This window comes from Miniopterus schreibersii, assembly GCF_964146895.1.
Source record: "Miniopterus schreibersii genome assembly, chromosome: 5".
Taxonomy (NCBI): Eukaryota; Metazoa; Chordata; class Mammalia; order Chiroptera; family Miniopteridae; genus Miniopterus; species Miniopterus schreibersii.
This window is the reverse complement of record NC_138106.1, coordinates 40,632,733-40,646,183: the sequence shown is the minus strand read 5'-3', so window position 1 is coordinate 40,646,183 and position 13,451 is coordinate 40,632,733. Positions and strand designations below refer to the sequence as shown.

The window sequence follows — 13,451 nt, the reverse complement described above, 5'->3', positions numbered from 1 at the left end:
ACGGACTGTTGCAGGCACTGTGTTAAGCACTTTATATGCATACTTAATCCTAACAACAGTTCTAGCCTTGTGCCAACGACACAGACAAGGGAACAAGTTTAGAAAGGTTGGTGAATTTTACCATATCCCAGACATAATAAGTAGCACTACCCTGCCCACATTGCCTCAATCTAAAACCCACATTTTTACCACTTTATGCTCATGAAATGATACCATTTGAAAGGCTAGATCATACATTCATTCACTGATTTAATGCATTTATTAAACTATTCTTCCATATGAGGCACCATAAAATGGGACAAACAGACATGAATAAAATATTCTGAATCAGTTATTACAGTCAAAAGGCAGAATGACATAGTAGTTTAAATTGCCAATGTTCAAATGCTGACTCTCTAACTCTGTGACCTTGGGCCTCAGTTTTCTCTTATGAAAAATGTTGATTATAACAGTACCTGCCTCATAAAGTTATTTGGAGATTTCAATAAGCTAATATTTGTAAAGCACTTGAAGGATGCCTGGCACATATGATCAAGCTACTTTTAGCTCATATTAAGAGTTATGTATGAGGCTATATATGCTTATGTTAGTAAAGACCTCATGGAGGAGTTCTACTTTTTGAAGAGTTAGGCACCAATTAGACCAGTAGAGCCAGAAAGAAGACGTTGATCTTATGTAAAATTAAATTTGCCTTTCACATGCTCACTCTTCAGTATAGCAGCTTTCAAAAACTGGTACCTAAGATCTTATAAGGAAATAGCTCTAGGTCCAATATTTTGGGGGACTGATTACATAAAACACCACACCAGAGCTGTAAAATTTCCAGCTGAGCCGAAAGGAGCAACAGTGAGTGTATACATTTCCATCCATTACTTAGTGCATTTGGAAAAAAGAATGATGTCATTTGAGAAAAGGCAAAATAATCCAGTTTTACCTATGTTAGTATTTTTGGGGGACCTTCTCCTGAGAAAGAAAGACTATGAATGACACATCAATGAAACTGAATTGTCTTTCTTGACTATTCTCAGGAACCTATCTGAGACCAAAGTGGTTTATCACCTCATCTTATAAATAAATTCTATTTTTCTTCACTCTCTTTAAGGCTCCAGATATGTCAAACCCACTCACCATCCTACGTCAGTCCTTTTAGTGACTTCCTGCCGCTTTTTGCATAAAATCCAGACTCCTTACCATGGCCTGCAAGGCCAGTCTGCTCTAGCCCCTGCTTGCTTTAGGACGTTATTTACAGCCCTTCTCTCCCTTTCACCTGGCTCCAGCCACCTCAGCCATAACCTCAGACCTATTCTGGCTCATTCTAAGGCTTTTCCTTAGTTCAAATATCACCTTCCCAGAGGTGCCATCCCTGAGTCCCCTATTTAAAAATGTGCCCCCTTCACACCCCTTCAACATTGTTGTTCTTCTTATTGTTTTAGTCTCAGTCCCTTATTTATTATCCTGAAATCACTTATAATTCTTCTGTTTACTTGTCAGTTACTCATATGTTTCTTTTGTTCTCTCTCCCAAACTATCCTTATAACAATGCTAACAGCAAGAAATCACTTCAACACTTCTGCTTCCCCAAGGCAATTTTGGACAACTTCTAAATATAAACAAACAGACACACACACACACACACACACTCACTATACATTTTTATTTCAGTGTGCATGTATAGTGTGTGTGTGTGTGTGTGTGTGTGTGTGTGTGTGTGTGTGTATAAAATTGTTTTCTTGTCCAGTTCTATCTACTTCATTCTACTCCTTGGGAATATATAATACTAACATCAATGAATTTATTTATTCAGCATTTACTCATGATCTAGGCAACTGCTATTTACTAGGTCCTATTCTAGGCACCTGGGATAGAGTAGTGAACAAAACAAAGGTCCCTGCCCTTGTGGATTTTACATTCCAGGAGGGTGAAGTGAGCAATAAACAACTGACAGAATAAACAAATAAATTAATTAGTGCATGACAGCTAATAAAGTGACAACTGCTATGGAGAAAGAACAAGTAGAGCAGGGGAAGTGAGGTCAGGAATGGCAGGGGTGGAGACAGGAAGCAGGATGCAGGGCAATTTTATACAGAGCAATCGAAATAGCCTGCACTGGAGACATTGAGCAAAGGCTTCCAGGAGATGTAGGAGTTCACGATGTCCCTATCAGGGAGGTTGCGACAGAGGAAACAATGCACCACAGGAGGCTTTGGAGGTATTTTAAAGGCTGGTTTGCGCATGGAGTGAAATAACGTGGTTACTTGTGCTAATCACGGTCTGGGCATTTCACATGTATTAACTTACTTAGTTCTCACAACAACCCAATAAATTATGCATCCTATCTCATTTTACAGAGAAGTTAAATAACTTGCCCAGGATTACACAGATGGAGCCAAATTTCGAACCTATGTAAAAACACGCTAGACTCCCTACAATATATACTACCTCTCAGTTTAGAAAATGCTCATCCAGAGATTCTCATACTTCAGTGCAGAGATCCTAGGTACCTGCTTCTTTAACCAGCCCTCCAGATAATCCAGATGCAGATGGTCCATGCACCACAATTTATCTTGGGTCTAATTCCTCCCCCACTAGAAAGTGTTCCTGATATTTTAAAATAAATAATCACATTGACTCCATGTCCCCTACCATCTACATTGTTTGCCAAACTGGGAAAGATTTCTTTAGACCAGCTAAGGCATCTACTCCATATATTCCCCTTCTCCATCTGAAGTGCATCAAATGGGCGGGGCTGCGAGGTAAACAGCAGTGCTGACTGAAGAGGGAGGAATGGATATTTACTGTGTGCCTTTTAGGTGCCAGGTATTAAATGCAAGGGACTTAATATATTTATCTTACTTTAAAGATGAGATAGATAGAGATGATAGAGATTATATATATATATATATATATATATATATATATGTAGAGAGAGAGAGAGAGAGAGAGAGAAAGAGGGAGAGGGAGATGTCTATCTAACTAGGATATAGCTAAAGCGTACTTACTATCATTTCACAGATGAGGAAACTAAGTCTGGACTGGCTCAGCAAGCTGTATTTAGGATTCAAACCCAACTCTGACTTCAAAGCCAACCAACTTTTCACTACCCACTCTATCCATTCAGTTCCTAATCCCCACCACTATCTCTCTCTGAAACTGAAAAACTGAAGTCTAATTTTCCAGAAAAGTGCTATTTAGTGTGTATTACCACTCTCAAGTATCCATCATTTCTGTAAGTTAAAAGAACTCCTGTATCTATTTCAGCAAGAGCCAAGCTTCTTCTATGGGCACTAAGTTAGATCAAAAAAAACAAAAAGAAAACAGAAAATATGCACTCATAATGCTAAAATCAAAATGAAAGCCAAATATTCTACCCCTCTATTTCTTTGTAGAAGATTATGGTGATTAATGGTGACACAGAGCTTGCTTTTTATAAAAAGACTCTCTTCTCACTTCCCAAACAGTGAATGTCAGTGTGCCTCACCCAGCCATCTATTTTCTCTCCTCACCCCCAGACCGGAGCCTAAGGGGCACACAGTTGGCAAGTCATGGGAATGTGGCAAAATCACATCCTTAAGGACATAAAAGGTGTCCATATGGGCCTGACTCCTAGCGCAGTGCTTGGCCACGGTCCTCATCAAGGCTGAGGAGGCTGCCGGCTACCGGGGACGTACGCTGCTCCCCTGCCACGATGTGCAGATTATCACCCTCCTCTTAGCTCTTCATGGCATCTCCTACGTGGTTACTCTACAGGCACAGGTCCGTAGGACACTGTACCTTAGAGAGCACCTTGTCCAAACTCCTCGTTTTAGAGATGAGAAAAAGGGCTCTTAGAGAAGAAAGCAACTGACCCAGTACCAGGGCAGAGGGACTGAATGGTTGCAGGGGAAAAAACAAACAAAAATGTAACCTTGAAGTTAGAAAGCTAGGATACAAGCCCCAGTGTTGGGAGCTGGCTACGTGTCTGGACATGGTCCACGTAGCCTGAGGGCCTGGAGTCAAGGACGAGACCCTCCCAAGTTCCCAGAAGGAGCCGAGATAAAGAAATGACCAAGGTCTGGGCCCAGGCAGGAGGCAGGGTGTTTACTCTGAGAGAGTGTTCATGCCGCCTTGAAGGAACTGCTTTGTATCACCCTCGGTTACTCACTATACAATAAAGGCACTGAAGCCATTTGGGGCTGCTCCTCATTGGAGGGGAGCCCTCCTGATCCCGTAACTTTGTTTTTCTCTTTCATTCCCACCGCTCCAACTCAGGTTTGTTCGTCTTTCAGGCTGGTCCCTGACATCCCAGCTCCACTATTTGCTGGCTGTGTGGCCATAACAAATATTTAGCACCTCAGACTCAGGATGTAAAATGCTATTGACAACATTTGCCTTGATTACTTTCGAGTTATGGCAAATATATGTATGCTCATATGTATGCGCATGTGTGTATATATACTAACAAGCATTTTGAGGGCCTACACTTTTATATAAACAAAAATAAAAACTGTTACAGAATAAATTCTTCACTGAATAAATTCTTCACTGCTTTTATTTAAATCTAGGTCTTCCACTTTCCAATCTAATATCGATTTAGGGATATAGCTGAATATCACGGCAGCTGTTAATCATGATAAAAGTTAAAATCCCCTGCACCAGGCTCTTAACAAATGCTGTGGCGCATGATTGACATCTACCAAGAGCGTGATAAAATGGTTTGATTAGCCCCTTTTTACAGATGGTGAAAATAAAGCAGAGGTAGACCAAGTAACTTGTCCAATGTCAAACCAGGGAGGACTGTCCTGGTACCAAAGCCCACGATGTTACACAGCCATAATTTTAAGTCACCATGGCACACAACCATAATTGGCTTAGGAAACTACATTATCTAGAAAAAGGACATTTTCAGGCATCAGAATTTACACAATGGCTGGTCCTCTTTTGTGTTGCCTTTAGCATTGATTGTAAAAGGAGGAAGCCAGTGTCATCATAAGGACTTACGTGCCAGACAGGTAGAAACCACAGGCAACTCCTGGATATAAACCAGACATAAAAGGTCACTGGTCTTTCTGTCCAATTCTATCAAGTAATAGGTGGACTGGTGTGAATTCGTCACTGCTTTTAGAAGTCTTGAGATCGAAGCTCATTGCAGCTTCCTACTTCCCTGGAAACTTCCTACTTTCTTTCGGGTAATTTATTTATGACACTTGACACTGGCCTTGCTGTTGATACATGCAAGCGTGCACTTTAGGGTCATCCTTCACTGTGTTTGCTGAAAAATTCCCTTTATAATTAGGGCAGAAATGTCTTCTTTCACCACTGAGCCAGTGATGTCCAAGCCTGTTAGAGTCTGTGACTCCTTAGCATTTTTCTGATTTTCTGACCACAAAATTAAAGGAAATTGAAGTTACATTATTAGTCTGTAGAGACAGCCTTTGAGATAATTAATGATATGAGAAAATATGAGAAAGCTGGGAAGCCAAGGCTGGGCCTACCTGTCATACTGAAATCCATCATCCATGCCACCCGGCACCTTTTATGTACAAGGCACTGTGCTAGGCATGGGGCAGGATAAATCATTCCCTTGGCAGCTTAGGTGATAATCAGGGACTTGGAGAAGAACACAAAGGCCCTCAGGGAAGAAAAAAAAAATCACAGTAGAGATAGAAGTTGTTATCAGGTTCCGTGGACTTGGAAAAAACAAGCAAGAAGTTGAACAACATGTTTGGGAATGAAACAGGGGCAAAGGAGAAGAGCAGCTGAGTAGTGCGATATGAGGATACAGGAGGGGACATGTATGAGTGCAGCTGGACCAGTCCTCAGATGGTATGGTGGTGTGTCACGTAAATGCTGTATGGTGGACCAAAAGGCTTTGGGCTCAGGCACATACTGGCTCTGGTTCTGATTCTTACTAACTGGATAAACTTGGGCAAGTCTATAAGTCTGTCAGAGCCTCAGTTCTTTCATCTGTAAAAGGCAGAGTATATATATATATATATATATATATATATATATACACACACAATGTCATTTTTATGCTTAAATGAAATGACAGACATGCACGCACCAGTGAATGTTATTTCCCTTGGCCTCCTCTTTTTTACCAGAAAATAGATCTCTTGAGGTAAAACAATAAGGACATTTTCTTTTTATTCTTTTTTCCCCTCTTAGCCTTGACTTTTTACAAAGAGAAATGGTGATAGAATTTAGGAGTTGGAAGGAATCTTAAGAAAAATAGCATCATAGCGGAAGACCCTTAGAGATCGTCTAGCCCAGCTCCCTCACATTTGAGGCCCAAAGGTAAAGAGACTTCATAGACTCAGGCAAGGTAATACCAGGATCAGAATGGCAGGATGGGGATTGGGAGAGGGGGGCTGTCAGGGAGAGGGGGCTGTCCTTATCCAGGTCCCCAATTCTAGTCAGAGGCCATACAATTTTAGGTCTTTCCCAGCTCTAACCTGAAACGTGTGGATGAGTCTCAGCATTGGTACTTGTCTCGCTGACTCTCAGCTGTCTCAAAAAGTACACAGGATTATTGCAAAGAATGAATGAGATGATATATATAAAACACTCAGTACAAACCATGATGGAGTTCAGTAAAGGGTAGCTATTATACTCTGATTTTCATGATTTAACAGACTAATAAGTTAAAGGAGTCGATGGCAGAAGAAAGAATTTGTGTTTATCAAATGCTTCCTATGAATGAGGTGCAGACATGGGGACTGAAGCTTTTAAGCAGGCATCTGTGTTCCTGCCCCAGCTGGGAAACTGGGGTTCATCTCCATACAGTAACTTGCCTCAGGTATACCTGCCAGGCTCTAAAACTCCACACTGCCACAGCTGCTGAGCTGGTCAGAATAAAGTCAGGCTAGAAGGTGGTCTCCTAACAACCCCATCAGTGTAAACCATGCATTTTCATTTTCAAAAAAGAAAAAAAAAATTTAGCAACAGTAGCTAACCTGAATTAATCCCCCAAAATATCAGATACCAAAAGGTTCTGTAACCTCCCTGTTCTTTGGGGTTTTATTTCTCCCACGGAACAACTTCCAAAATGGGCAAAGAGCACAGTAGGTGGCTCTCTTTAATATTTCACGGGCAAGGCGACAGTGACTCACCAGATCCTACATCTGTGTCACCAGCAAAAGCCTCAGTAAGTTGAGCAACAAATGAAACTGTGTTACGTTGGAGATAACCTTTATTTTTTTATTTCTGCATTCTCCTCTGACTTCCTCCAGCCACATTCTGCTTTTCTAGCTGTGCCAGGTAAGAGGATGCTAACTGCTACCTTTAAGCACAAGCAAACATGCTCTCAAATGCCAAAAGCAAGGAGCAAAACATTTCTCACCGAAATGCATTTGCAAATTTGTCTGCCTGCTGCAAAGCAGAGAAACCTGATGGCCTGTAGGGAGTCTCAATGGATAAATGGCCCCATTGCCTAGACGGGAAACAGATCTGTTCATTTTCCTACATAAGCCTGCAGCCATCCGTTTCTACAGGGAGGACCGAAACTCCAGACCAGTGATCAGCGCCACCAGCAAGCAGTGGCCTTTTCTGCAAATGCTGCCTCTGCCTACGGCTCTCTATATTCCAATCTTTACCCACAGAATGGGTGAAAGAAGTGAAAAATCCTAAGAATGGTACTGTCACTCATGGCATTTGTTCCTCAGTCTTCTCCCTGAGAATTAGCACAAGCATAGGAGAGGAATGAAACAACTCAAAACAGGAAGGAAAAAAGTGACATAATTCTGACCTTTCCGTCTTCATAGGACCCTACCTCCTAGGAATTGAAGGTGCATTGCATCAAACACAGGCGAGTAGGAAGCTGCCTCATACATCATGGCTTCGAAACTTCCTCTCCTGAGAGCTGGCCCTGCTAACTCAACAGAGCATGTTTCAGGACTGTCCCCTTAGCAAGGAAATATCCTCTTTGGGACAGAAAGGATACCCTGCAATCTCCAGCCAAATAAGGTCCACCTAACAACTGAAGTAAATTGCTAAGAGTCTCACTGGAGAGGCAACGGGGTGTGATAAGAAAAGCCTTTAACTAGAAATCAAAATGTGTAAACTGCATTCTCAGGGCTGAAGCTAAATAACCATGTGACCCTTGGCAACCTCTCATTTCTCTGAATCTCATTTCAGTTTCCTTCTCAATAAATTGAGACCAGCTAAGAAGGGACATCATTTAATGAGCACCTACTCACCACATGCACTTTACATTTTCCCACTTTATTGAACCTTCACACAAATCCTTGAGGGTCAGCTTCCTCACGTCCCCCCCCCCCCCCGCCCCAAATTTAGAACTAGATAGAGCAGACACTCTAAATGGTGAAATAAATTGCTCAGTATTACCTAGCTACATAGGAATTAGAACTGAGATTTGATATAAGCACAAAACCTGGGCTCCTTCCCCTATTAATATTCCTGCCATGTCCTTCCTTCTCTCGGGGCCATTGCAAGTAACAAGGAAGGTAATATATAGGGAACACACTTTGGAAATGTTAGATGTATGTATGATTTTGGTAACAAATAGTCTGGATAAGGGGGAAAGGTATAACTGGGTACCTTCACCCTAAAGAAACTGAACCTAAAGGAATTAGCTTTCAGCCCACCTTCCATCCCCTTGTTCCGACCTTCCTTGGAACATTTTCCTTCCCCCACAAGTCCCTGGTCTCTCAGGCACGCGTTCAGATGTATCCTGGCCAGCTCATCACAATGCATGCACACGGACAGGCTGACGGAAGCAACCTATGCCACCTCTGCAAACACTTGGTGCAGGAGGTACCTACAAGGGGCACCGCCAAGCTCCTGCCTTCCCTCACGGTGAATCACACCCCCTCCCAGGCACTCAGCAGTGCCACATGCAAATGCGAGGGACTGTGAAGCTGCCAACTCTAAATGCTGGATGCGCAATTCAAGCACTTACGGCATAGCCAAGAGAGAGAAGTTAATCACTGTAAGAAGTCAATCAGAATAAAATCAATTGTCATGAGCAGGTAGGGACAGAGGTAGAACACTTTCCATTTAAAATATAATAATAAAAGAAGACGAATGAAGGCATGTTTGGGTGTATTTAACTAAGGCAAGTTTGTGTCCAGAAGGGGCTGAATTTAGCAGCATCACCAAATAACCCAAAGGAAACGCATGAGATTTCTGTTGTTGCTTTCCTACACTAACAAGAAAACGCAAAGTTGCTTGTTTGACTTAAGCCAACAGGAATAAAAGGCTTACAGCAGCCTGTAGCATGAACGGAACTTTCAGCTTCCCTTGTCTCCCCACCTCTCATCAGATTCAAGACTGCCAGTAAAGAACCTCAGACCAGAGACTCACTGGCCTGAGGGCTGGCCTGAAAACCGGTGGAGACCGGCCTCCCTGAGAAGCGCTAACTTCATAATCCAAGCCAAGCGTTCACAATCAAAGCAGCGCGCAGGGAGCATTCAGGAAGCACCCACTGTTCAAACTCCAAAGAAAAAACCACAGCATTCCAGATTTCTAAGTCACTCGAAGGTAGTCTGAAACCACCTTTCCGAAAACCCACGGTCTCCAGTGTTGCTATATAACAACCTTCACAGCGGCGGCTACCCATCTCAGCCTGGCCAGGCGTCCGGCCAGGCCCCGCGCGGCACATGCGGTCGGAAGGATCCCATTCCCCCCACCTAACCCACCTAAGGGCGCATCCCGACCATTGCGATCTCCATCTTGCTGCGGGGGGGGGGGGGGGGCACGGACATACACAACAAAAAACTTGAGTACCAGGAGGACTGGATAACTTGCCCAAGTCCACACCACTAATGCGCGGCAGAGCTGGGACGCAAAGGAGGCGACCCCAGCCGGGGACCCGGGAGCCCCGCGGCACGACGCGCAGAGAGGCGCTGTGGTTCACAATTTCCCAGCCGGGGTCGGGGGCCGGCTCCTAAACGGCAGAAGTTTGCTTTTATGTTTGAGATTTTTCCTCCTTAACTCGGCTTCCCCGCTGCCTCCCAGTGCTCAGAAGTGAGGGGGGCTGTGGCTCCGCAAAGCCAGCTGTTCTTAAACGAGGGGCATCCTGCCCCCCACAGGGCCACCAGCTCCGCTTCTCCCAGGGCTGGAGAGGGAAATGGGGAGCGCAGGAAGTCACCGGCGCCGGGGCGCCCCCCGCCTCTCCACCGACACCCCCCCCCCCCAGGCGCCTGCCAGACCCCTCGGAAGGGGCGTCCTTCCGAGAAAGCGGGTCAGGGGGGGAGGGACAGGCGCTGCGAGGAGCCCTTATCTAACCAGGCTGTCAGCTCCAGGTGGGGCGACGCTGTAGGGGCTGGGACATACCGCCGTCTCCTGTCCTCACCGCTCACAGCAGCGCTCCCGAGAAACCGAGGCGGGGGGGGGGGGGCACCAGGGAAGATCCCTCGAAGGGCTGGAAGTGGGGTGCGGAAACCCGCAGCCGTCCCACAACTGCGTGACTTCAATCTCTACAAAGCAAAGGTGGGGCTCTGGGCAGTCAGGGTCGAGTCCTGGCCACAGCACTAACGAGCTGCCTGATTTATCCCAGCCGCTGCTCGGTGCCTCAGTTTGCCCTCTGGGGGCAAAAAAAAAAAAAAAAAAAAGAGGGTTGAACGAGACGACGTGTACGAATCCTCCTACCCTGAGACTTAGGGCTCGGGGGGATCATTCACAGCGCGAGACTCACCGTTCCTGGGAGACAGGGTGGGCGCAGCGAGAGCGGCGAGGGCGGCTGCGGAGTCGCCCGGCACTGCTGCTTTCCGCGCCTGGCCAAAGCCCCAGGGAGCTGATCCGGACAGTCGTCCCCCAATGAGCCTCTTACTTTCCGCCGCACTTTCTTTTTTCCCCCTTTGGGGCTCCTCCCCGCGGTGGCACGATTGGCCGCCGCGCGCCGCTCTGGCTCCGCCCGCCGCCGGGTTTCGCCAGCCCCCGAGCCCCGGGTTTCCCCGCGCCCCGGCCGCCCGGGCCGCCCCGCCCGCTGCGCCGAGCGGCGCGGCGCGGGGCGGGCCCGCGGGCGGAAGCGAGGCCCCGCTCCCTCTGGCGCGCGGGCGGGCTGGAGGGGCGGGGAGGGAAAGGTCTGCCCTGCAGCCTGGCACGCCCCGCGCGCCCCGGACTGTGGTCAGACAGGCGAGATCCGCGCCGCCCGGCCTGTTCTTCCCGGCCCCTGGCGTTCAGTTACGCTGCGCCAGGGCTGTGTGAATCCAGGCTGCGCACTCGGGGCGCGCACCCTGTGGCGAGCCCAGCGCGGCAGGAAGAAAGGGACTCGACCTGGGGGTCCCGAGCTCTGGCTCTGGCTGCAAGTGACAGTCCTGGGAACAAACCACTGGTCGTGACAACAGGACTGAATCTGCATTTCCCACTCCGTATACCCAGTACCTAGCGCAGTGCCTGGCACTAAGAGGGCACTCGGCACATATACATGAATGAATGAATGAATGAATGAATGAATGAACTCGGCACATATACATGAATGAATGAATGAATGAATGAATGAATGAATGAATGAATGAACTCGGCACATATACATGAATGAATGAATGAATGAATGAATGAACGAACGAACGAACGAACGAACGAACGAACGAACGAAATGCTTGTTGTGGAACCAACTAATCTCAAAAGGACTATTTCCCTTTTATTCTCATTTCTCTAGGTTTCCTCCAGAGCCCTCAGGCACCCCCTCCGACTCTAGATGGTGGTCTGTAAAATCGTCTGGAGAAGCTTTATACTGTCTTTCATTAAGTCAGCTCCTTTATTCAAGAACCTGTCCTTGTTTCCTGTTGACAGTCCGTGGGGGTGTCTTCCTGACTGGCCAGGCCCTTCGTCAGCTGTTCCCACTTGGGAAATCCCGAACAAAGGCACCCTACCAACCTTCCCACCTGCCTTGCCCACTGCCACCCCCCTTGATTTTCCTTCTGCTCTTAGAGTTACCTAATTGAACCTTATTAATGTACTCATCCAAAAAAAATCGAGATCCAGAGAAAGCAATTAAGGAGGAGCAAAAGACAGGAAAGAAAAAAGGGTCCGAGAGCTGGCACGTGGCCCTCTCCGTGTACCTGCTAACAGTGCCAAGCAGCGCAACAGTCAGACGCTGACCCTGGCCTCAAGGAGCTGAACTCCCCGGGGCAAACAGCAGTATAATCAAAGCTGTAGAAAGGTTCCCGTTGTTTCCTTTATTGATGTCACTTACGAAAATTAACCCCAAGGAATTATTTGTCTCTGGATACCTTGCACACAGTACATGCTTACATTGCTGCTGAACCCAAAAGAAAACATCCAAAAGGATTTTAAAAGTTGCCTGTGTAAGGCAAAAATAAAACTGTTCTGTGATTTATTATCCATTCATTAAACTTATTCAGGGCATTGATTTTTTTTTCTCATAGAAAGCACAGAGCACGTATATAATATGTGCTTACAATGTAGTGGGCACTTTGCATATATTAGCTCATTTAATTCTCTCAGTAATCTATAAGGTACTATTATTACCTCCATAGAGACGAGCATAGGGACAAATAATCATAGTATTATATATTATAATTTGAAGATAACATAAATGGTTGGGAATAAAAATGATTAGGTAACTAATGCTGCATAGTCACACAATAAAACATTATAAAAATATACCTACAAACGAAAAGGCTTATAATATGATTAATAAGGCTGTAAAATTATGGAAACATATGGACAGTAATTGAAATGCATGTGTAAAATGTTAATCTGTTAGGGTTATGGGAGTATAGATATACATTTTTCTTTTTAAATTTGCTTAATGTCAAAATGTTATTCTAACAAATAAGAAGAATGTTTTAAAACTCACCTAACAGTGTTGGGTGTAAAGGAGATGCTCAATAAAATATTTTGAAATGGCTTGAAGTATTTGGAAAAACATTATCACTCTCTCTTTCCCCCTGTCACTATCCTCCATGTCTTTTTTTCAGGTAATCTTTAATCATTTTGCCATAACTATAAGGGGGCCTTAAAATTTTACTAGTCCCTTGATCCCAGTCCAATCAGGCTTTTGTGTCCAACTCTCCATAATCAAGACATCTAATGACCTCTCCTTTGCCAAATTTAATGGTCAGTTATTGGTCTTTATCTTGACTTATCAGCAGCATAAGACACAGTTGATCAATTTCTCCTTCCAACTTACTTCTTTGGCTCCTTATTTGCCACCATTTAATCTCCAGCTCTTATTTTGTTGAATCCTTTACCTCTTCATGATCTCTGAGGGTTAGAATGTCCCAGCGCTCCATCCTTTGCACGTTTATATTCCCTCCCTGGGGAATCTCATCCAGACACATAGCTTTCTCAAATGTCCACATAATAACAACCTGCAAATTTAAAGCTACAGTCTGAACACCAGACTGTTGTCTCCTTTATATCTCTTCTTAGATGTCTCATGTATTTCAAAGTTTACATTTCTAAAACAAAATCTTTATTTCTACCCCTCACCAAACCGCTTCCTCCCCCAGTTTTCCTAGGTTTTAAGAAATGCCATCTTT

General features: G+C 45.0%; 1 protein-coding gene across 4 annotated transcripts in view; it reads right to left on the bottom strand.

Annotated features, from left to right (window-relative positions):
- The window catches only part of IL1RAP (interleukin 1 receptor accessory protein), a gene marked incomplete at its 3' end in the record, with an annotated part of 125,445 nt that extends 114,566 nt beyond the window's left edge, over positions 1-10,879 (bottom strand). For 3 of the 4 annotated variants that reach the window (XR_013998958.1, XM_081139294.1, XM_081139296.1), the window contains exon 1: positions 10,637-10,761. Of the gene's footprint in view, positions 1-10,636 lie in introns of all 4 variants that reach the window. The other variant, XM_081139295.1, reaches the window with a different exon arrangement.
- Between the last annotated feature and the right edge of the window lie 2,572 nt (positions 10,880-13,451).